Source organism: Callithrix jacchus, chromosome 12, assembly GCF_049354715.1.
Source record: "Callithrix jacchus isolate 240 chromosome 12, calJac240_pri, whole genome shotgun sequence".
Lineage (NCBI taxonomy): Eukaryota > Metazoa > Chordata > Mammalia > Primates > Cebidae > Callithrix > Callithrix jacchus.
The window spans coordinates 39,604,087-39,625,706 of NC_133513.1; the positions used below are offsets into that span (position 1 = coordinate 39,604,087).

At 47.3% G+C, this 21,620-nt stretch overlaps 1 long non-coding RNA gene across 2 annotated transcripts in view; it reads left to right on the forward strand.

Annotated features, from left to right (window-relative positions):
- Positions 1 to 309: 309 nt before the first annotated feature.
- Positions 310 to 21,620, forward strand: part of LOC128929268 (uncharacterized) — a 90,615-nt gene continuing 69,304 nt past the window's right edge. The window contains exons 1-2 of one of the 2 annotated variants that reach the window (XR_008475446.2): positions 310 to 1,022; positions 10,743 to 10,822. This is a non-coding gene — a long non-coding RNA (uncharacterized LOC128929268). The remainder of the gene's footprint in view (positions 1,023 to 10,742; positions 10,823 to 21,620) is intronic. The other variant, XR_008475445.2, reaches the window with a different exon arrangement.

The following is a 21,620-nucleotide window of genomic DNA, read 5'->3' on the forward strand; positions in this document are numbered from 1 at the left end:
TTACTGAGCGATGCTGAAGGAAAACCGGCTTTGCCACCCACAGCCAGTGTGTTTCTTAATCCCCTTGTGCTCAAATTCCTCCTGCTGCAAGCAAAGCTGATTGATTTTAGCTTCTGCCTCCTAAGAAGGTTGCTGTGCTGCCTATTTCAGGTCAAAAACACGAAGCAAATTACAACCCTCTCCCCCAACACTGGAAGCAAGAATGTGTTCAGAAAATGGAAACGTGCCCAGAGCAGCCAGCGGAGGCTGCACAGCTGGGGCGGCATGGGGGTGAGGGCAGTGGCTCTCTGCCACCCCCTCCTGCTCCCTAGTGCTGTGGTTCTGCTGCTGATAGATAGCATCTTAGGTCAAGCAAGTGGGTAAATATAGCCAGGCTCCCAGCTCGGCTGTCATCGGGGCTGTCAGCAACACTGTCCCAGGTTTTTGGACTTAGTTTCAGGCTTCAGCTTGACAGCCAACCTCAGTTATGGGATGGGGCTTTTGTTTTCTAGAGGAATCCCACCTCCTCTCCACTCCAGTTTTAGGCTCAGGGATAGACTCCACAGAGTGCCTGGAAGGCAGATGGGGAGTGGAGTGGTGATGAAGAGAGTGCTGGTTTCTGAGACTGGCAGGTGGCTGAGTCCTGAAGATCAAAGTCTCTGACTCCCTTGCCTCACGAGCCTCAGGGTCACCCTGCGGCCACTGGGAGCTGTCCGGCCCATCAGCAGGGCCAGCATTGTCATTGTCTTACCACCAGCAGCATGGGATCTTGGGCAGCCACTGAAACTCTCTGGGCCACCGGCGGCCTCATCTGCAGGAAGGAGTAGTGGTAGCTTCACGCTGGCCGTTATAGTACATAAAGGGAAGTGAGGCCATGCCCACTCTGGGTGAACTGCAGAGCCCCATGCTGGTGGAATCTGTGTGTGTCGAGCCTGACACAAGGCATGCACTTTATGATCAGCCCTGCCATGCGGAGATCCGGTTCAGTGCAGCCAAATATGCTGAGATCTCTATGTTCTCGGAGCTCGCGGCTCAGAAAAATGGTGAGTTTGGGGCGCACAGCCAATGTAGATGGGACTGAAAGCATGTTTAATGGTATCGCAGCCTCCCTCTTTCCATCTATGTCCTCTCTAAGTGATGATTGCTTGTGGTGTTCCTTGGTTTATTGGTTGAGAATTCTCAGGGAAGAAACCAGTCAAGGCAGAGATGCACAGCTGAGTCTGGGCATGGCTGAGGAAGGGGGCTTAGCTGGGGCGTTCCCGGATAGAGCAGGTTGGGGGATCCAGGACTACTGTACTTTACTGCTCCATCTGAAACTCCAGGAATGTTCTGGGCCAATCGCACCCCCTGGATTTGTGTAGCCCACAGTCTGTGCAGCTGATGCAGTGGACCCTCTCAGGCCACCCTGGGCCTTGGAGATACAGCCTGGCTGTTTGCAAACTTCTTCACTCTTCTGGGCACACTGGCTCCCAGGTTAGAGGGAGGGACTAAAAGGAGTAGAGTCGAAGTGATTTATTTTTATTGGCATTCATTCCCTCCATCCAGTGGTGGAGTGCAGTGCAGTTAGTTCACATGGATTTGAATTATCCATTTATTCTAGAAGCATTTGTTTTGTAATCACCATGAGCCAGGCAATGAGAGATGATACAGCAGTGCACAAGACAGACAGGGTCCTTGCTTTCTTGCATTTATGCTGGAGGCTGAAGCAGGGAATTCCAGAGGAGAGTAGAGAGCAGACAGGGCCAGGCCACGTGAAGCCTCAAAGGCAAGGGCATGGGATGTGCATTTCATTCAGTTACAGGATGCCAATGGTGGCTCCAATCAGGGGCCAATATGACCTACTACACATTTTAGAGACTTCCCTGGATGGAAAGCAAGCTGTTGTAGGATGAGACTTGGCAGGATAGTCAGTCAGAAAGTAAGCCACTGAAGGGGCCTGATGAAAGGAAAGGTGCCCCCGAGGCTCAGGGAGGGCAGAGAAGTGGTCATTTGGGCTAGAATTTGTTGTTATAACTGTTTTTCCAGTTCTTCTCAATGAGGATGTATTATTGCTGAAGGCTCGCCTGTGAGACATAAGGAAGAGGAGCTTGAGTGAGCTGCCTAGTGCTGAACCCTAACTTTCTCTGTGAATGTGGGGGTGTCACTTATGGTCTGGTGAAATTTTGAGAAGCTGGTGCATTCCACAGCTAACATGCAGTGACTGGGCTCATGTGCCAGGTACAGCCCGAGTGATTGTCACGTTCTGACCCTTTTTATTCATCACGGTAATCCTATGAGCGAGGTACTATTATTGTCTAATAATTTGCTTGAGTTCACCTGGCCAGTAGCCTGGGCATCCTGGCTCCTTTGGAAAATCAGTCTCAGCAGTGGCCATTGTCCTCACCTCAGGTCACCAGCTTCAGGGTCTTTGCTCACTTCCATTACTATGGGATCAGGTCCATAATTGAGAATTTGACACGTGCTTTCCCCCTCAAACATAGGTTTGTAATTCCCCTGTGAGTTGCTAGAAGCTAAATTAACTACCCTAAATCCTGTCCCTTAAACAGGAGGTGAGATTTGCCCTGGAGAAGGCATGGGGTGGGTGGACGGCATTGCACGGCCCCCTCTTCTGAGGAGACCCACAGCAGAGCTGGAGTCCCTGACCCTGGAGACCCCAGGGGTATCTTTGAGCCCATTTGGAAGTTTCTGCAGGACAGGAGGGCTGCCACTCAGTGGCAGGGTGAGCCATACACCCAGCTCCCAGGATGGTGCCTCCTGCCATTTGCCCCCCTTGGCTCCCACACAGCAGCCCATTGTGTTAATTGAGTGCTTCAACAGCCTTTGAAGACTGGGTTTTGTACTTGAATATATTGCCACATTAATAACTTCAGAACATTTCAGGCTGCTTCGAAATAGTAAATTAGGACAGGATGGGCCATATATTCAGTGCAGAGAGCTGAAGTGCCATTTTATTACATGTGCCATGGAATTAAAGGCTTAATTTTCTTTTAAAAGATGGCGATGCATCATTTCCCACAGCCAGGTAAAAACAGTTAGCAGAAGTGATTTATCCTTCTTTCCATTTAAACACAGGAAATCAGAATCTCTGGATCTTGCTCTCCATAATTTATCTCTGCCTAGAGGGCCCTTGAGACTTTTACCTGCTGTCTGACTTGATGGGCACAGCCAGGCCCTGGGTGTGGTCAGGGAAGAGGGAGGCTGGTGGTGGCAGCCAGTGTCTGGCTTGAGCAGCAGCCCCTGTCTTTGGGATGAGGGATGTGGCTTCCCTCACATGGGCTGCATTTGCCCCCAGGCTGGGCCACAGGCTGGCTCTGTATTTGGACAAGTTCCTCACAAAGCCTGGGCTTCTCACCTACAGAATGGAATAACGGCAGGGCCTCCTCGTGGGGCTGTTTTAAGGCTGTCATGAGATTGCACGTGGAAAGAAGGTGGGCTTGCAGTGACTCTTGCATGATTATGTGATATTTGCAGGAAGAAATCATTTTAGAACAGCTCCTTTTTTTTTTTTCCCCAAAATAGAAGTGACATATTCACTGAGAAGAATTTGGGAAAAAATAACAACAAAGTAAAGAACATGGTATCATATTGCCCAGTGGTAGTCGGTGTTATTTATTCCCTTTTTCACATACTTTTAAAAAACAAAATTCGGTTCTGAGACATTTGCAATTTTATATTCTGATATTCTGTTTTCCCACGTGATACTAGAACGTGCACACTTGCCTGGTCACTGACTACCGTCCACAGACTTTTTCCCTGTATGGCTGGATGCTACTCCTTTGTGTCAACGTGCAGATGATCTATACCTGTCTCTGGTGATCGGATCTTTAGGGTTTTTCTTTTATGAACACTTAAAAACTCCTCCCACAACAGTAAGAGGTGCGTATTAATAGCCCACTTTGCAGGCTGTTGTATGAGTTTCCCGTGGCTTCTGTAACAAATTACCACAAGTCAGGTGGCTCAGAACAACAGAAGCTTACTCCTCGTGGTTCTGAGGCCAGAAGTCTGAACTCAAGGTGTTGGCAGGACCGTGCTCCCTTTAAGGCTCCAGGGGAGGGTCCTTTCCTGCCTCTTCCAGCTTCTAGTGGCTTCCTCGGCTGCTGCTTCATTGCCCCAATCTCTGTCCCCATCTTCACCTGACTTCATCTCTCCAGGCCTCCCTCTCTTTTTTGCATGCCTGTTCTTATAAGGGTGTGTTGCCATTGCATTTACTGCCCTCCTGGATAATTATGATCTCCTCATCTCAAGATTCTTGGTGGAATGATGTCTGCAAACACCCTTTTCCCAGGTAAGTTCAAGTGCACAGGTGCCAGGTACTTGGGGGTCGTAGTTCAACCCATCATTGCCAGGAGAGTGCCGCTCTTAGTGCAGCATCCCAAGGATTTAAGCACATTTAATTTGTCTGAACATCTGACACGCATGGGAGTCATGTTTAACATTTTTGTTTAAGGCACTCCTTCTTAGATAGCACTGGCTGTGTCCCACCTCTACTTCCCAGTCCTGGTCACCCTTGGAGGCAGGGCCTACAGACCTCAGCCTCAGAGCCATTTGTGCCAGGAAAGCTGGGCCTGCCTGTCCACTTGCCCAGTCAGCTGCCATCTCCCCATCTTCCTGTGGGTGCCCTGGCTTTAGCCTCAATTCTAACAGGGTGGAGGCACTCACAGTACAGCAGGGATGAGCTCCTCCAGGATTCCTGCCTTCCCAACCCAGCACTCACCCCAGCAGACGCTGAGGTATCAATGGCGCAGCCTGGATCCAGACCACATCCTCCAGCCTCACCTTGCCCGCTTCTGAGCCTCTCTCCTTTCCCCAGGAGATGCCTGGGCAGATCTTCCCTGCCTCCTCACAGAGTTCATGGATACAACTTCCACAGCACCCTGACCTGGGCACTTGGCCCCACTCTGTGGCCAGAGGTGCTGAGAGGCTCCAGGGAAGACCAGGGAACAGCAGCGCTGGAGTAGCCTGCCAGCTTCTCTGTGCTATGTCCACTGTTCTGTACATTTGATGGACAGTTTGTGGGATTTCCCAGGGTAGATACAAGAGGGTCTGGCTGGCTGCTTTGCTCCAATTTCCTACCATGGGTCCGAGTATTCATGCTGTAACCCCCAGGTTCTTCTCAGCTCACTTTGATGTTTGGCTGTGCACACCAGTACCCAGGTCTGGCCTCTACCCCTTCCAAGTGTCATAGTCAGGAATATGAATACGACACGGGAGCCAGCTTGACCCCAGGAGCTCGGCACCCCAGCAGCAGCACCGTGGGGCCCTGGAGCCCACAGAAGGTGGGAAAGTTCAGTTATGAATATAAACGCTGGGCGGAGGGCCTGGGGTGATAGTGTGGACAGGCTCCAGCTCTCAACCTTGCTCAGCGTCAGAGTCATGAGGGAAGGGGCTTGTTGAATCACCCGTTGCTGGCCACACCCCAGTGTGTGATGGATCAGGTTCTGGGACAGGGCCTGAAAATTTGCATCTCTAGCCAGGTGCTGGTTGATGCTGGTTCTCCTGGGAGAACTGCTGGTGGGGACAAGGGACTAGCTCAGAGTGGGTGTTCTGGAAGTGCCAGAACACTCCCTTCCTGTCCAGTCTCATGCCTGTGTACATCCCCAGTTATCAGGGGCTGAGAGCATTCTGGAAGCCACCATGGACCTCAAGGATGGCCTGGCACAGGTTCCTACCTGGGCTGAGCAGCATTCAGGCCTATGGATTGGCTGGGGAGGATGGCAATGCCTCAAGGCCAGTGCCAAGCTGCAGCGCCTTGCCCATGTCTCAGCCATCTGGTATGGCCCTGGCTGTGCACTCTGCCTCAGTTGGATGAGACAGAATGGGCACACAGGCTGCTTAAACCCTCCTGCAGGGTTTTCTTCCACTCTCTCTTTCCTGGCTGCCTGGCAGGGTCGTGCCTGTGGAGGGCCTGGGAAGAGCATGTCCTAAGAACATCTTGAAAAGTCAGTGGAGATTAGGCTGAAGGTGGTGGCTATTCACATATGTGCATGGGAAGCTCTGTGGCCAGCCATTCATGAAGGTGGAGGGTCTCCCTCTGGGCTGACACCTGGGGGACATGTGCCCTCCCTTCTACCTTTCGCCTGTCCTACTGTGGAGCTGTATCTGAGCATGTTAGAGTGTGAGTGTGTGCACATATGTGTGAGTGTGTGTGTGTGAGTCCGTGAGGCCCCTGGTGCAGTAGACAAACACCTCTCAGCATAGACCTGTGGGAGGGGCTGAGTGCACACTTGAGTAGGTAAGTATGTGTGTGTTGGGGGATTTTATTCCTGGCCCAGTGTTGGTGATGGGTGTGTGGAATGCTGACCTCCTAGTTCCTAGAGGGAGCTGGTCCTGGGATAGGCATCCACCAGGCTGGCAGTGGAGGAATGCCTCGTGTTTGAGCGTGAGGGAGTGGTGTCTGTGTCTCCAGTCTCCAGGTTGTATGAGGACCCTTCAACATTCTCGGGGCCCCTCCTTTCCTGCAGGCTGAGGGTCAGTGTTCAAGTCTGCACAGGTGCCCTGGCTCTGAGGTCGGGAGCAGCAGTTCTCAGAGCTTCCCATCAAGGAGACTCACTGCCAAGTGGGAGGTAGGTCTAGGGGGACCATGGGCAGAGTTGGGGGACACTGTTGTAAGAGCGTGGTGGGTACAGAGAGGGCCTTCCCTGAAGTAGCAGAGACAGAGACCTCAGAGGGAATCAAGTGGATATGATGCAGGCAGAGGACGGCTGGCCTGGATGCCTGGGAGAAGTGGGGAGGTGGATGGGTTGTGCGTGTGTGTAAATGTGTGTGCATGTGCGTGTGCATGTGTGTGCAGGTGGAAGCATGTTCAGAAGGAGAATCAAGTTCAGTTCTGCTCAGTGGGATGCAAAGTGCAGTCCTGGCAGAGGAGATGGCATCTGCCCTGGGCCCCAGGGAGACCAAGTTGGCATCTGACTCACTCCGATGCCCTCCTTCCTCTCCCTCTGTGGGTGAGACCCTCAGGGGAGCCCCTGCTGAGATGCGAGTCCCCAGGAAGGAAGGTAAAGCCCCTCATGCTTCCTTGGAGCTCTGGGTCTCCAGCCCTCCCTAAGGTGGCTCCCTGGTCTGGACCCTGAGCCACACTCCTGTGCTTATGCCTAGTGGGGCTGGGGGTGAGAGGAGGGAGAAGCTGAAGGTTAACTGGGGACCTACTGCATGGTGGGAACCAGGCCAAGGGATTACAGATCAACCAACAGTCACTCAAAACTTGGATATAATTATAGCCTTTTGAATGATGAAGAAACTGAGAGGAATAAATGAGTTGTCGAAGGTCACGTAAGAAGCATGTGGCAGCACCTGCAGCTCTGTGGGGCTGGTCAGTCCTTTTTCCTCCATCTCCCTACCAAGTGCAAGTTCTGTGCCTGCTTGGGCCAGAAGTTTAACCTTGAGAAGCTCATGACCCGAATTCTGCAGGAAAGATAAGGCTTGGCAAGAAGACAAAGGTTTGGTTTCCGGCTTGGAATTCCAGCCCCCTGACCATGACCAGCTGGGCCAGAGCCCAGAGTCAGGAGGGGCATCTGTGGGCTGCAGGTGCCCAGCTCTGCGAGCTCCACATGGGCTGCATGAACGTCCCCATGAGCCTCTCTGGCAGACAGGGCCCAGCACTGCTGTGGAGCACACGGTGCCGGGGCTGAGCAATCCTTGGGACCAGGCCCATGGCTAGTGTGAACTGGGCTCCTGCAGCCATGGTAGACTTCCTCAAGGAGAAAAATTGGAAAGGAAAGATGTTCAAAGACATTCTTCATTGGGGATGAGAGCTGCAGTCACCTTTATTGTCTCTAACCTTCCTAGCAGCTCAACTAAGTAGGCCTGTCATCCCCATTTTACAGATGAGAAACAAGACTGAATGAGGTTGAGTGACTTGCCCAAGGTCACGCAGCTAAGGAGGGCATGGAGCTGGGATTCCAGACTTACTAAAGCTGTCCCTTCTAGGCCTGAGCAGGTAAAAGATTACAACCATTCTTCTTCCTGCTAAAGCTACTCAGTCAGAGATGTACTCCTTCAGGTAGAGGCGCTTGAAGGCCCATAAGACTCAGAAGCACGCATGTGATATTTTCACTGATGTGAAGGAGTCCAGGGCTCCTCGCTGGTAGCTGGGCCAGCTGCCACTCCTGCCCTGCAGAAAGGCTTCTGCCAGCTCCCAGGCCCCTGGTGCAGAGGACAGGCGCCTCCTGGCACCGAGCTGTGGGAGGCACTGAGTAAGCCATCCCATGTGCCAGATTTCCTCTCACCCAGCTGTGCCCAGCACTGGACAGGCTGAAGATGGACCTGGTCCAACTCAGCTGCTCATCAGTAGGATCCCTGTCCCCCGGCACCCCTTGCATTGTGCACAGCTTCCTGCCTGCACTCTGTGTGATGGCCTGAGGCTGAGACAACACCCACTAAGTCCCTCCAACCTGGCCTGGCCAAAATAGCAGGAAACACAGGCACACAGAGGCCCACTCACTGTGACAGCGTGCCCCCAAGACGGCAGGCTCAACTTCCCACGGAAGGGCTGAGGGTTGTGTGCAGGGCGCCCACCCTGGACACTCACACTTCCTTTCTCGGAGCCACAGTGAGGCAGCAGGAAAGAATCCACTCCCACCCACTGGGGCCTGCACTTCACCCGAGACACCCGATAGGACTTGGAAGCCAGCTGGACATTCCTACGTTAGGCCTTTCAGAAAGAGACCACAGCCCCGCTGCCCAGAGAGGCCCCAAGTGCTCCGGTGCTGCCCCTGCCTTCCTCTCAGGGCACTGCTTTTCTCTGTAAGGCTCCTGACCCCTGGGACTGGGCCTCTGACCTTGGTGAAGCCCTCGGCCGACCCTGTGCCTGCCCTCTGGCTCTGCTCGTTTATAAATAGGCCCATTTCTCATCTTGCTCCAGACCTGAGCTCCACACCCAAGCAGCAGATGCAACCTCGGGATTCCCTTTCCAGCCAAGGGCAGAACAGGACCCGACCAGCTCGTGGGCCTGAGGGATGAGATCACAAATTCTCCTGCAAATAGCAACTCACGCTCCAGTCAGAAAAAGTCAGCCTGTGTGTGAGTTACTTCCCTGTCACCAATTACCCACATGCTGCACAGCTGAAAACAACAGAACTTTATTCTCTCATGGTTCTGGAGGCCAGAAGTCCAAGACTGAGGTGGAAGCAGGTACCCTCTGAAGGCACTGGAGGCGCCATCCTTCCTAGCCTCTTCCAGCTTCTGCTGGCCCCACTTGTTCCTCAGTTTGTGGCTGTATCACTCCAATCATTGCCTCTGTGGTGGTGTTGCCTCCACCTGTTCTGTCTGTCTTGTACACCCTCTTTCTCTTAGACACAGACACCTGTCATTGCATGTAGAGCTCACTGGAAGATCTCCTCATCTCAAGATCCTTCATCACACCTACAGGGACCTCTTTTCCCAGTAAAGGCACCTCCACAGATTTTTGGGGTTTCAATTTGGACATAATCTTTTTTGGGGCTACCATTCAGGACACTGAAAGAATAAAATTTGCTGAGATGGCCATGGACAGGTGGGTTAAACCAGGAAGCTCGAGGAAAGAGATATGCCACAGAGAAAAGCAGACATTCGGGGTCCCTGCTGCTGTGCTGTCCAGGGCACCCCCAGGCGAAGCAAATCATGCTGAAGGCGACTCTTTAATGATGAACTAACACCCACTAATCCAAGGGCTTGGGAGCAGGCTGGGTGTCGCCTTGGGCTCGGCAGCATGAGTTTGTGGGTCAGCTGCCCAGCTATTGGCTGGATTAGTGAATCGTCAATAGATCCGGTTGAGCTGAGACAGCTGGAGCAAGCAGACCACACATAGATTCGTGGCAATGTGGCATGATTTGTAGCTTGGCTCTTGGCCACCACGCCACTCACAAAGCCTGGTCAGCTGTCCCCATGTCATGCTCTTTGCTGAGTGCCGATGACCTGAGTATAGTCTCCTGGGGCATGGTGCCCTGGAGTCACACAGACCCTTCACCCCATCCTCCACATTGTGCACTGCCCATGGGACCTTCCAGAAGCTCAGGCAGTTTTCTCCTCAGTAAAATGAGAAGGAAAAACCCTACTTGCAGTGCTGTTCCCATTGCAAAGCCAGATGCCATGTCAGGCCCTGCCCTGGGCCTGCCACATAGTACGCATTCAGGAAATGATTGTTTCGATTTTGGGGGCTGGGGGGTACCATCACACACTCATTATCACAAGCCTGGACATTTCCCCTGCCTTCCTTCCCCTCCCCTCTCCCCAGATGCCACCCACTTCCGTCCTGCTCCCGCAGCCTCACCCAGATCCTAAAGCAGCATCCTCACCACTCTCCCTGCCTTGGGCTCCGTGATGTCGGCCGGTGTCACACAGAGCCCTGCTCTGGTTTTGTCACATTCACTGCCCAAGTGCGTTAATGATTTCTCACCCCTGCTGGATAGGAGCCCCTCAGAATCAGCCCTGCTCATGTGGCATCTCATGTCACTGATCCTCTGTTCAAGTCATACATTCTTCCCCTCCTCTTTTCTCTCTCCCCCCTCCTCTCTCCCTTCCCTCCCCTCCCTTCTGGTACCCCACAGGACAGCCTTCCCTGTGCTGCTGTGCACCTTGTGCTTACTGCTCTGCTGAGCCTTTTGAGGAGCTGGGCACTGCACTAGTTTCTGGGATTTTGCAGTGAACACAGCATCCCAGCCAGCTTTCCTCCCAGACATTGAAGGTCACAGGCCAGGGCACAGGCTCTGGAGCCAGAGTGTCTGGATCGAACTACCTGTGTGACTTTGGGCTAATCACTCTGCCACTCTGGATCTCATTTTCCTCAGCTGTGCAGTTCTTGCTTCTTCGAGTTGCTGAGAGTTATCTATGAAGAGCGCTGAGGATGGTGCTATGGGTGTTCATCTGGGTGAGTGTGAGCTTTTTTCATCATGCCGCTCACAGCCCAGCGGGGTGTGACACTCTGATGGGGGAAGCATGGGGTGCAATATGAGGAGAAGGAAGAGTACCTCCTTAGCCAGGGGCACTGGATGTGGCACCCACTTCCCTTGAGAGGCCATGAGCTGCTCAAGGGCAAGGACTGTGTCATAGTCATTGATACCTTCCAGGGTATGGCATCATGTGGGCTCCCAGAATGCAGCAAAGGTCTGCTAAATGAAGGAACGGATGGAAAGGTGGATGGATACATGAATGGATGGATGGACGGATAGATGAATAGATGAATGAAATAAAGAACAGGTAGATGGACAAATAGGTGGATGGATGAACAGATGGATGAATGAGTGACTGAGGGAATGGAGGGACAGATGAATGAATGAATGGATGGACAGATGGATGAATGAATGGATAGATGAATGAAAGGACGGACAGGTAGATCAACAGACAGATGGATAAATGAATGAACAGATGAATTAATGGATGGATGGACAGATGAATGGATGAATGAATGGATGGATAGATAGGTGGATAAATGAGTGGATGGACAGGTGAATGGGTAGATGGATTAATGAATAGATAGATGGATAAATGGGTGGATGGGCAGATGGATGGGCTGATGGATGGATAAGTGGTTGGACATATGGATAAATGGATAAGTGGGTAGGTGAATAGATGGATGAATGAGGGTGTGGACAGGCAGATGAATGAATGAATGCATGGACAAATGGATGGGTGGATGGATGGATGAACGTAAGTATGGATGGATGGACAGATGGATAGCATTATGATCCTGGACTTATGGACAGGTGGATGGATGGATGAACGTAAGTGTGGATGAATGGACAGATGGATAGCATTATGATCTCGGACTTAACTCACTCTCACTGTTACAAGTAGATGTACGAGGCTGTGTGATGTAGATTCCTGACCCTATGCTTTTCTTAGGTCGTTGTTTTTTAAAATTTGCTAGCACGTTGTCAAGTCTCTTACTTCAATTGGTATGACATCTTGTCCTTCAAGATATCTGCAGTTTCTGGACAAGTGTCTCCCTCATCCAATATCAGTTTTCAGCCTTTTGGATCAGAAGGACCACACCCTACTAAACTTCCTGCCCTTGTGAGGAGCCTCACTGTTTCTAGAGTGACCACCAATAACTCAGAACCTTCAGGCCAGTTCACAACCTCCCCTATAGGCCAGCTGGTCACCTCCCAGAGGATACTCTTCTTTTAAAGCCAGGTATTTCAGCAAGACAAAAATGCCATCTGCGCTCTCAAGGCTGCATTTTTTTACCTTTGTCCTAAGATCCCCTGGATGCCAGATGCTGGTTTTTTTCTGACACTAGTCGTTTAAAACAAGTGGAGGCTTTTGCGTGGGGCCAGGTGGGTCAGAGACCTTTGAGAAGGGACTGGCTACACCTGGATTATGCCTTGTGCAATGTGCTCTGTGAGTCCCCTGATTCTGTTGCCTTGCCTGTCACCCACCTGCTGGCTCTGATCTTGAACTGGCCCCTTGGAGGTGGTGTCCCATCCTCCCCCATCTAGGCTTGATGTCTCAGGTCACTGACCTGGTTTCTGGCCTGAACTAGCTCCACCTGGGCTGGACTCAGTACCCAGTCTCTCTCTCCCTGCCTGACCTGCTCCTTGTTACTTCTTAACTTTGGCATCAGCGGCTTAAAGGGGACCCACACAACTCAGAGGCAGTGAGGAACAGGGCAGACTTCTTTGGCTGTGGTACTCAGCAGCCACTGTTAAATCTTTGTAAGCCGTCTTATCTTGGGTCAGCCCAGCAGGGACAAAAAAGAAAAAAAGGCAGTGTATTTGGGAAGTGTTCCAGGGATGCCAAATGTAGGACTGGGGGAATGGGCAGAGAAAAAGTGAGAGGCATTTTCAGGATGCAAGACAGGGTTGCTCACAGCTAAGGGGGAGGACCAGTACTCCACTGGCTGGAATCTTCTGAAGAGCCTTTTGGAATGCCTTTTGGAACTGTCTCCCAGGGCTCAGGTGGGGAGTCTTTCCTCTTTTGGCTCCTCTCCTCCCACAGGCCAAGGGTGACCCTGGGCATAAACACCCCTGCACTTTGGAACGGTGCCTGTGTGAATGTTCAGTGGATCCCCGCAGGAGTCCCCATCTTCCTTAGCATCAGGGAAGGTCTGAGGCAGAAAGTGAGAGAGGCCTGAGGTGTGGAGTCCAGGAGAGGAAGGTGACATCCCTGAAGCAGATTGAAACCTGCTAGTTTGTCACAGGCTGAGGCAGCGGTGACTAGACCAAGAGGTCCAGACATACAGATAGGCAGTGGTGCTCAGAAGGTGTCCAGTGTTGTGAAATGAGGGGTGTCCGTGAAAACAAATGCTATGAATGTCATGCCCACACTTCCCTGCTAAACGGGGTTCTCCATTGGTCATCCATTGTCACTTGCCTTTGGAACTGGTCAGTTTCTACATTACCCAACCACCTCCCAGGCTTTGGACTTGGGCAGTCATAGGCACAGGATTTTGTGTGAAGATAAGTTTCCATTCCTCTGTGGTAAATAGCCAAGAGTGCAATGACAGATCATATGATAATTGCATATCAACTTGGTTAAGAAACCGCCAAACTGTTTTCCAGAGTGGCTGTACTATTTTGTATTTCTGTCAGCAATATATGAGTGATCCATTTCTCTGCATCACATTTTAAAAGATTGTAAAAGGCCAATCTGATAGGTTTGTAGTGATAGCTCTTGGTAGTTTTAATTTGCGAAGTCCCTAGTGATTTCTGATGTTGAACATCTTTTTGTGTGTTTATTTTCCATCTGTGCATCCTCTTTGGTAAAATATTTGATCATGTCTTTTGTCCGTTTTCTAATTTGATTATTTGCTTCTTCCTCCTCGAGTTTTGAAGCTCTTTATATTTCGATATAAGTCCTTTGTAAGATATGTGATTTGCAAATATATTCTCCAGGTCTTTTCATCCTCCCAACAGGGTCTTTTGTAAAGAGTAAGTTTTTAATTTCAATGTGGCTCATTGTATCAATTTTCTTTTTGTAGTTGGTGCTTTTGGGGTCAAATCTAAGAATTCTTTGTCCAGCTCTAGATCCCAGTGATTTACTCCAGTTTTTCTCTAAGAGGTTCATGGTTTTGTGCTTAACAATGAAGTCTGCAATCTATTATTTTGTGTTTGGCTTTGTAAAAGATGTGAGACTTAGATGTTCATTTGGATGTCTAATTTCTCCAGCAGTGTTTGTCGTAAAGGCTCTGTTTCTTCCACTGAGTGGCTTTTGTACCTTTGTCAAAAATCAGCTGGGCTTGTTAATTGTGTCCCCTTTGAAAGTCCTAACCCCTAGTATCTCAGAATGTGATATTTGGTGGTAGCGTCTTTAAGGTGGTAATTAAGGTTATATGAGGTCATTAGAGTGGGTCCTAATCTGATATGACTGGTGTCATCGTAAATAAGGTTGAGAACAGACACACAAGGAGAAGACAGCCACCTATAGGCCAAGAAGTGTCCTCCAAAGAAACCAATCCTGTGGACGCCTTGATCTTGGATATCCAGACTCCACAATTGTGAGAAAACAAATTCCCGTGGTTTAAGCCATCTTGTTGTGGTGCTTCGTTATGGCACTTCTAAAAAATGGATACAAATATTTTGTGTGGCCCACTTCTATGTTCTCTATTCTGTTCCATTGATTTGTGCATTAATTCCCCGCCAATACCACAATGACCAAATTTTGTCACTTTAGAGTAAGACTTAATATTGAAGAAAGTGATTACTCCTTTATTCTGTTTTTTTCTTGATTGTCTAAGTTATTTGAGGTTCATGCCTTCCAATATAAATTTTAGAATACTTTGTCTATGTCTACAAAAACTTTGCTGGAATTTTGATAGTAATTGCATTAACCTTATAGATTAATTTGGGAAGAATTGGCACCTTTACTATGGTGAGTCTTCCAATCCATAAACATGATGTGGTTCCCTTATCCAGGTATTTTTTGATTTCTTTCCTCAGCGTTTTATGATTATCAGCATACGGATCTTATAGACACTGTCAATTTTACACCCAAGTGTTTCATTGTCTTTGGAGTGATAGTTAATGACATCATGTTTAATCTTAGTTTCAGAATATCCATTTGTGGTATGTAGCAACGCAATTTATTTTTGTGTGTTGGTCTGTATTCCGCAGCCTTCATGAACTCACTTACCAGTTTTAGATTTTTTTGTTGTTTCCTTGGTATTTTCTATATAGTCAGTTATGCATCTGCAAATAGGGACAGTTTTATTTCTTCATTTCCAATCTGTATGCATTTTATTTAGTTTTCTTACCTTATTGCAGGGGCTAGAACTTCTTATACTACATCAAATAAGAGTGATGAAAACAGACACCTTTACCTTGTTCTTGATCTTGGTGAGAGAGGGTTCAATTTTTTTTCACTATTTAGTATAAGATTAGATGTATATATATTTTTGTAAAGGCTCTTTATCATCTTAAGATGATTCCTTTCTATTCCTAAATTGCTGAGAGTTTTTTCTAATTGTTTTTTTCTTTTTCTTTATTCTTTTTTTTTAATTGCATTTTAGGTTTTGGGACATATGTGAAGAACATGCAAGATAGTTGCATAGGTACACACATGGCAGTGTGATTTGCTGCCTTCCTCCCCTTCACCGACATCTGGCATTTCTCCCCATGCTATCTCTTCCCAACTCCCCATCTCCCGCTGTCCCTCCCCTATTCCCCCCAACCGACCCCTGTCTGTAGTGCTCCCTTCCCTGTGTCCATGTGTTCTCATTGTTCAACACCTGCCTATGAGTGAGAACATGCAATATTTCATTTTCTGTTCTTGTGTCAGTTTGCTGAGAATGATGTTCTCCAGGTTCATCCATGTCCCTACAAAGGACACGAAGTCATCGTTTTTGATTGCTGCATAATATTCCATGGTGTATATGTGCCACATTTTCCCTGTCCAGTCTATCATCTATGGGCATTTGATTGGTTCCAGGTCTTTGCTATTGTAAACAGTGCTGCAAGGAACATTCGTGTGCATGTGTCCTTATAGTCGAATGATTTATAGTCCTTTGGATATATACCCAGTAATGGGATTGCTGGGTCAAATGGAATTTCAATTTCTAGGTCCTTGAGGAATTGCCACTCTGTCTTCCACAATGGTTGAACTAATTTACACTCCCACCAGCAGTGTAAAAGTATTCCTATTTCTCCACATCCTCTCCAGCATCTGTTGTCTCCATTTTTTTAATGGTTGCCATTCTAACTGGTGTGAGATGGTATCTCAATGTAGTTTTGATTTGCATTTCTCTAATGACCAGTGATGATGAACATTTTTTCATATGTTTGTTGGCCTCATGTATATCTTCTTTTGTAAAGTGTCTGTTCATATCCTTTGCCCACTTTTGAATAGGCTTGTTTGTTTTTTTCCTGTAAATCTGTTTGAGTTCTTTGTAAATTCTGGATATCAGCCCTTTGTCAGATGGGTAGACTGCAAAAATTTTTTCCCATTCTGTTGGTTGCCGATTCACTCTAATGACTGTTTCTTTTGCCGTGCAGAAGCAGTGGAGTTTGATTAGGTCCCATTTGTCTATTTTGGCTTTTGTTGCCAATGCTTTTGGTGTTTTGGTCATGAAGTCCTTGCCTACTCCTATATCCTGAATGGTTTTGCCTAGATTTTCTTCTAGGGTTTTTATAGTGTTAGGTCTTATGTTTAAGCCTTTAATCCATCTGGAGTTAATTTTAGTGTAAGGTGTCAGGAAGGGGTCCAGATTCTGCTTTCTGCACATAGCCAGTTTTCCCAACATAATTTATTAAACAGAGAATCCATTCCCCACTGCTTGTTTTTGTCAGATTTGTCAAAGATCAGATGGTTGTAGATAGGTTGTGTTGTGTCCGAGGCCTCTGTTCTGTTCCATTGGTCTATATCTCTGTTTTGGTCCCAGTACCATGCTGTTTTGATTACTGTAGCCTTGTAGTATAGTTTGAAGTCCAGCAGTGTGATGCCTCCTGCTGTGTTCTTTTTGCTTAGAATTGACTTGGCTATTCGGGCTCTCTTTTGGTTCTATATGAAATTTAAGGTGGTTTTTCCCCAGTTCTGTGAAGAAGGTCATTGGTAGCTTGATGGGGATGGCGTTGAATCTGTAAATTACTTTGGGCAGTATGGCCATTTTTACGATATTGATTCTTCCTAACCATGAGCATGGAATGTTTCTCCATCTCTTTGTGTTCTCTCTTATTTCGTTGAGCAGTGGTTTGTAGTTCTCCTTGAAGAGTTTCTTTACGTTCCTTGTTAGTTGTATTCCTAGGTATTTTATTCTCTTTGTAGAAATTATGAATGGCAGTTTGTTCTTGATTTGGCTCTCTTTAAGTCTGTTATTGGTGTATAGGAATGCTTGTGATATTTGCACATTGGTTTTGTATCCTGAGACTTTGCTGAAGTTGTTTATCAGTTTCAGGAGATTTTGGGCTGAGATGATGGGGTCTTCTAGATATACTACCATGTCATCTGCAATTAGAGACAATTTGGCTTCCTCCTTTCCTTTTTGAATACCCTTTTTTTCTTTTTCTTGCCTGATTGCTCTGGCTATATTGAATAGGAGTGGTGAGAGAGGGCATCCTTGTCTAGTGCCAGATTTTAAAGGGAATGCTTCCTGTTTTTTCCCATTCAATATGTTATTGGCTGTTGGTCTGTCATAAATAGCTTTTATTATTTTGAGATACGCTCTGTCAATACCGAGTTTATTGAGGGTTTTTAGCATAAAGCATTGTTGAGTTTTGTCAAAGGCCTTCTCTGCATCAATTGAGATAATCATGTGGTTTTTGTTTTTGGTTCTGTTTATGTGGTGAATTAAGTTTATAGACTTGTGTATGTTGAGCCAGCTTTGCATCCCCAGGATGAATCCTACTTGATCATGGTGGGTAAGCTTTCTGATGTGCTGTTGCAGTTGGCTTGCCAGTATTTTACTGAAGATTTTTGCATCTATGTTCATCATGGCTATTGGTTTTCTTTTCTTGTTAAGTCTCTGCCAGGTTTTTGTATCAGGATGATGTTGGTCTCATAAAATGATTTGGGAAGGATTCCCTCTTTTTGGATTATTTGGAATAGTTTCAGAAGGAATGGTAACAGTTCCTCTTTGTGTGTCTGGTAGAGTTCGGCTGTGAACCCATCTGGACCTGGGCTTTTTTTTGTGTGGTATGCTCTTAATTGCTGCCTCAACTTCAGATCTTGTTATTGGTCTATTCATGGTTTCGACTTCTTCCTGGTTTAGGCTTGGGAGGAGGCAAGTGTCCAGGAATTTATCCATTTCTTCCAGGTTTACTAGTTTATGTGCATAGAGTCATTTGTAATATTCTCTGATGATGGTTTGAATTCCTGTGGAATCTGTGGTGATTTCCCCCTTATTGTTTTTTATTGCATCTATTTGGTTATTCTCTCTTTTATTTTTTATTAATCTGGCTAGTGGTCTGTCTATTTTGTTGATCTTTTCAAAGAACCAGCTCCTGGATTTATTGATTTTTTGAAGGGTTTTTTGAATGTATCTATCTCCTTCAGTTCTGCTCTGATCTTAGTTATTTCTTGTCTCCTGCTAGGTTTTGAGTTTTTTGGATCTTGCTCTCTAGCTCTTTTAATTTTGACAATAGGGTGTCAATTTTGGATCTCTCCACTCTTCTCATATGGGCACTTATTGCTATATATTTTCCTCTAGAGAGTGCTTTAAATGTGTACCAGAGATTCTGGTAAGATGTGTCTTCATTCTCATTGGTTTTGAAGAACATCTTTATTTCTGCCTTCATTTCATTGTTTATCCAGTGAACATTCAAGAGCCAGTTGTTCAGTTTCCATGAAGCTGTGCAGTTCTGAGTTAGTTTCTGAATTCTGAGTTCTAACTTGATTGCACTATGGTCTGAGAGACTGTTTCTTATGATTTTCATTCTTTTTCATTTCTGAGGAGTGATTTACTTCCAATTATGTGGTCAATTTTAGAGTAGGTGCCATGTGGTGCTGAGAAGAATGTATATTATGTGGATTTGGGGTGGAGGGTTCTGTAAGTGTCTATCAGGTTTGCTTGTTCCAAGTCTGAGTTCAAGTGCTGGATATCCTTGTTAATTTTCTGTCTGGTTGATCTGTCTAATATTGACAATGGAGTGTTAAAGTCTCCCACTATTATTGTGTGGGAGTCTAAGTCTCTTTGTAAGTCATTAAGAACTTGCCTTATATATCTGGGTGCTTCTGTATTGGATCCATATATGTTTTGGATCATTAGCTCTTCTTGTTGTATCGATCCTTTTACCATTATGTAATGGCCTTCTTTGTCTCTTTTGATCTTCATTGCCTTAAGGTCTATTTTATCAGAGATGAGAATTGCAACTCCTACTTTTTTTTGCTCTCCATTTGCTTGGTAAATCTTCCTTCATCCCTTTATTTTGAGCCTTTCTGTATCCTTGCATGTGAGATGGGTTTTCTGGGTGCAGCACACTGATGGATTTTGGCTTTTTATTTAATTTGCCAGTCTGTGTCTTTTGATTGGTGCATTTAGCCCATTTACATTTAGGGTTAATATTGTTATGTGTGAATTTGATACTGCCATTTTGATGCTAGCTGGCTGTTTTGCCCATTAGTTGATGCAGATTCTTCATTTTGTTGATGCTCTTTAGCATTTGGTATGTTTTTGGAATGGCTGGTACTGGTTGTTCCTTTTTATGTGTAGTGCCTCTTTCAGGAGCTCTTGTAAAGCAGGCCTGGTGGTGACAAAATCTCTGAGTACTTGCTTGTTCGCAAAGGATTTTATTTTTCCTTCACTTACGAAGCTTAGTTTGGCTGGATATGAAATTCTGGGTTGAAAGTTCTTTTCTTTAAGGATGTCAAATATTGGCCCCCACTCTCTTCTGGCTTGTAGGGTTTCTGCCGTGAGATCTGCTGTGAGTCTGATGGGCTTCCCTTTGTGGGTGACCCAACCTTTTTCTCTGGCTGCCCTTAGCATTTTCTCCTTCATTTCAATCCTGGTGAATCTTACGATTATGTGCCTTGGGGTTGCTCTTCTTACAGAATATCTTTCTGGTGTTCTCTGTATTTCCAGGACTTGAATATTGGCCTGCCTTGCTAGGTTGGGGAAATTTTCCTGGATAATATCCTTAGGAGTATTTTCTAGCTTGAATTCATTATCTTCATCACATTCTGGTACACCTATCAAATGTAGGTTAGGTCTCTTCACATAGTCTCATATTTCTTGAAAACCTTGTTCATTCCTTTTTGTGCTTTTTTCTCTCATGTTGTCTTCTCGTTTTATTTCATTGAGTTGATCTTCGACCTCTGATATCCTTTCTTCTGCTTGGTCAATTCTGCTGTTGAAACTTGTGCATGCTTCACGAAGTTCTCATGTTGTGTTTTTCAGCTCCATCAATTTACTCATATTCTTCTCTAAGTTGTCCATTCTTGTTATCATTTCATCAGATTTTTTTCAAGGCTCTTAGTTTCTTTGCATTGAGTTAGAACATGTTCTTTTAGCTTGCAGAAGTTTCTCATTACCCACCTTCTGAAGTCTGATTCTGTCATTTCGTCACACTCATTCTCCATCCAGCTTTGTTCCCTTGCTGGTGAGGAGTTGTGATCCCTTGTAGGAGGAGAGCTGTTCTGTTTTCGGGTGCTTTCCTCCTTTTTGTGCTGGTTTCTTCCCATCTTTGTGGATTTATTCACCTGTCATCTTTGTAGTTGCTGATTTTCAGATTGGGTCTCTGAGTGGACGTCCAGTTTGTTGATGATGAAGTTATTTTGGTTTCTTAGTTTTCCTTCTAACAGTCTGGCCCCTCTGCTGTAGGACTGCTGAGGTCCACTCCAGGCCCTGCTTGCCTGGCGACTACCTACAGTAGCTGCAGAACTGTAAGCATTGCAACCAGTTACTTCTTCTGCTATCTTTGTCCCAGAATGATGCCTGCCTAATGTCAGTCTGACCAGTCCTTTGTGAGGTGACTCTTTGGATATACGGGGGTCCGGGTGCTCCTTGAGGAGACAGTCTGTCCTTTATAGGAGCTCAAGTGCTGAGCTGTGAGCTCCATTGTTCATTCAGAGCTGCTAGGCAAGTACATTTAGGTCTGCTGCAGCAGAACTGATAAACCCCCCCTTTTTTCCCTCCAGGTGCTCTGTCCTGGGGAGTTAGGTCTTTATTTATGAGTTTCCCTTGTGCTGCTGCCTTCTTTTTTCAGGGCTGCCCTGCCCAGCAAGGAGGCAGCCTAGTCACTGTCTGCCTGCAGAGGCTTTGCTGAGCTGCTGTGGGCTCTGCCCTGCTGATGTGTGCACTTCCCTGCAGTCCTGTTTATATGGGTGTGGTTAGAACTGCCTCAGCAATGGTGGCCTGCCTCCTCAATGGTGAACTCTCTCTGTTATGGCGGGTTGCCTCAGCAACAGTGGGTTGCCACCGCAATGTCAGGCTGCCTCAGCAGTGGTGGACAACCTCCGTAGGGGTGGAGTGCCTCGGTAATGGTGGATGCCCCTTCCCCACAGAGCAGGACCATCCCGGGTTCAGCTGTGCTTGTTGTGAAACTCTCAACCCCAAGCTTTTCCAATTGCTGTTTTTTTGTTTTTGTTTTTGTTTTTGTGGGGGTGGGATCTGCAGAGCGTGATCACCTGGCTCCCTGCCTCAGAGCCTTTTTTTTTTTTTAAGTTGAATGGTTGATTCTCTCCCAAGTGTTCCAGTCGCCTGCTGAAAGGGCGCTGGGATCTGTGTGATTTCCCATGTGGTGACCCACAGCACCAGCTGAAGCAATGGCACTGAGATTCGTGGTGCTTTTTTTTCCCCG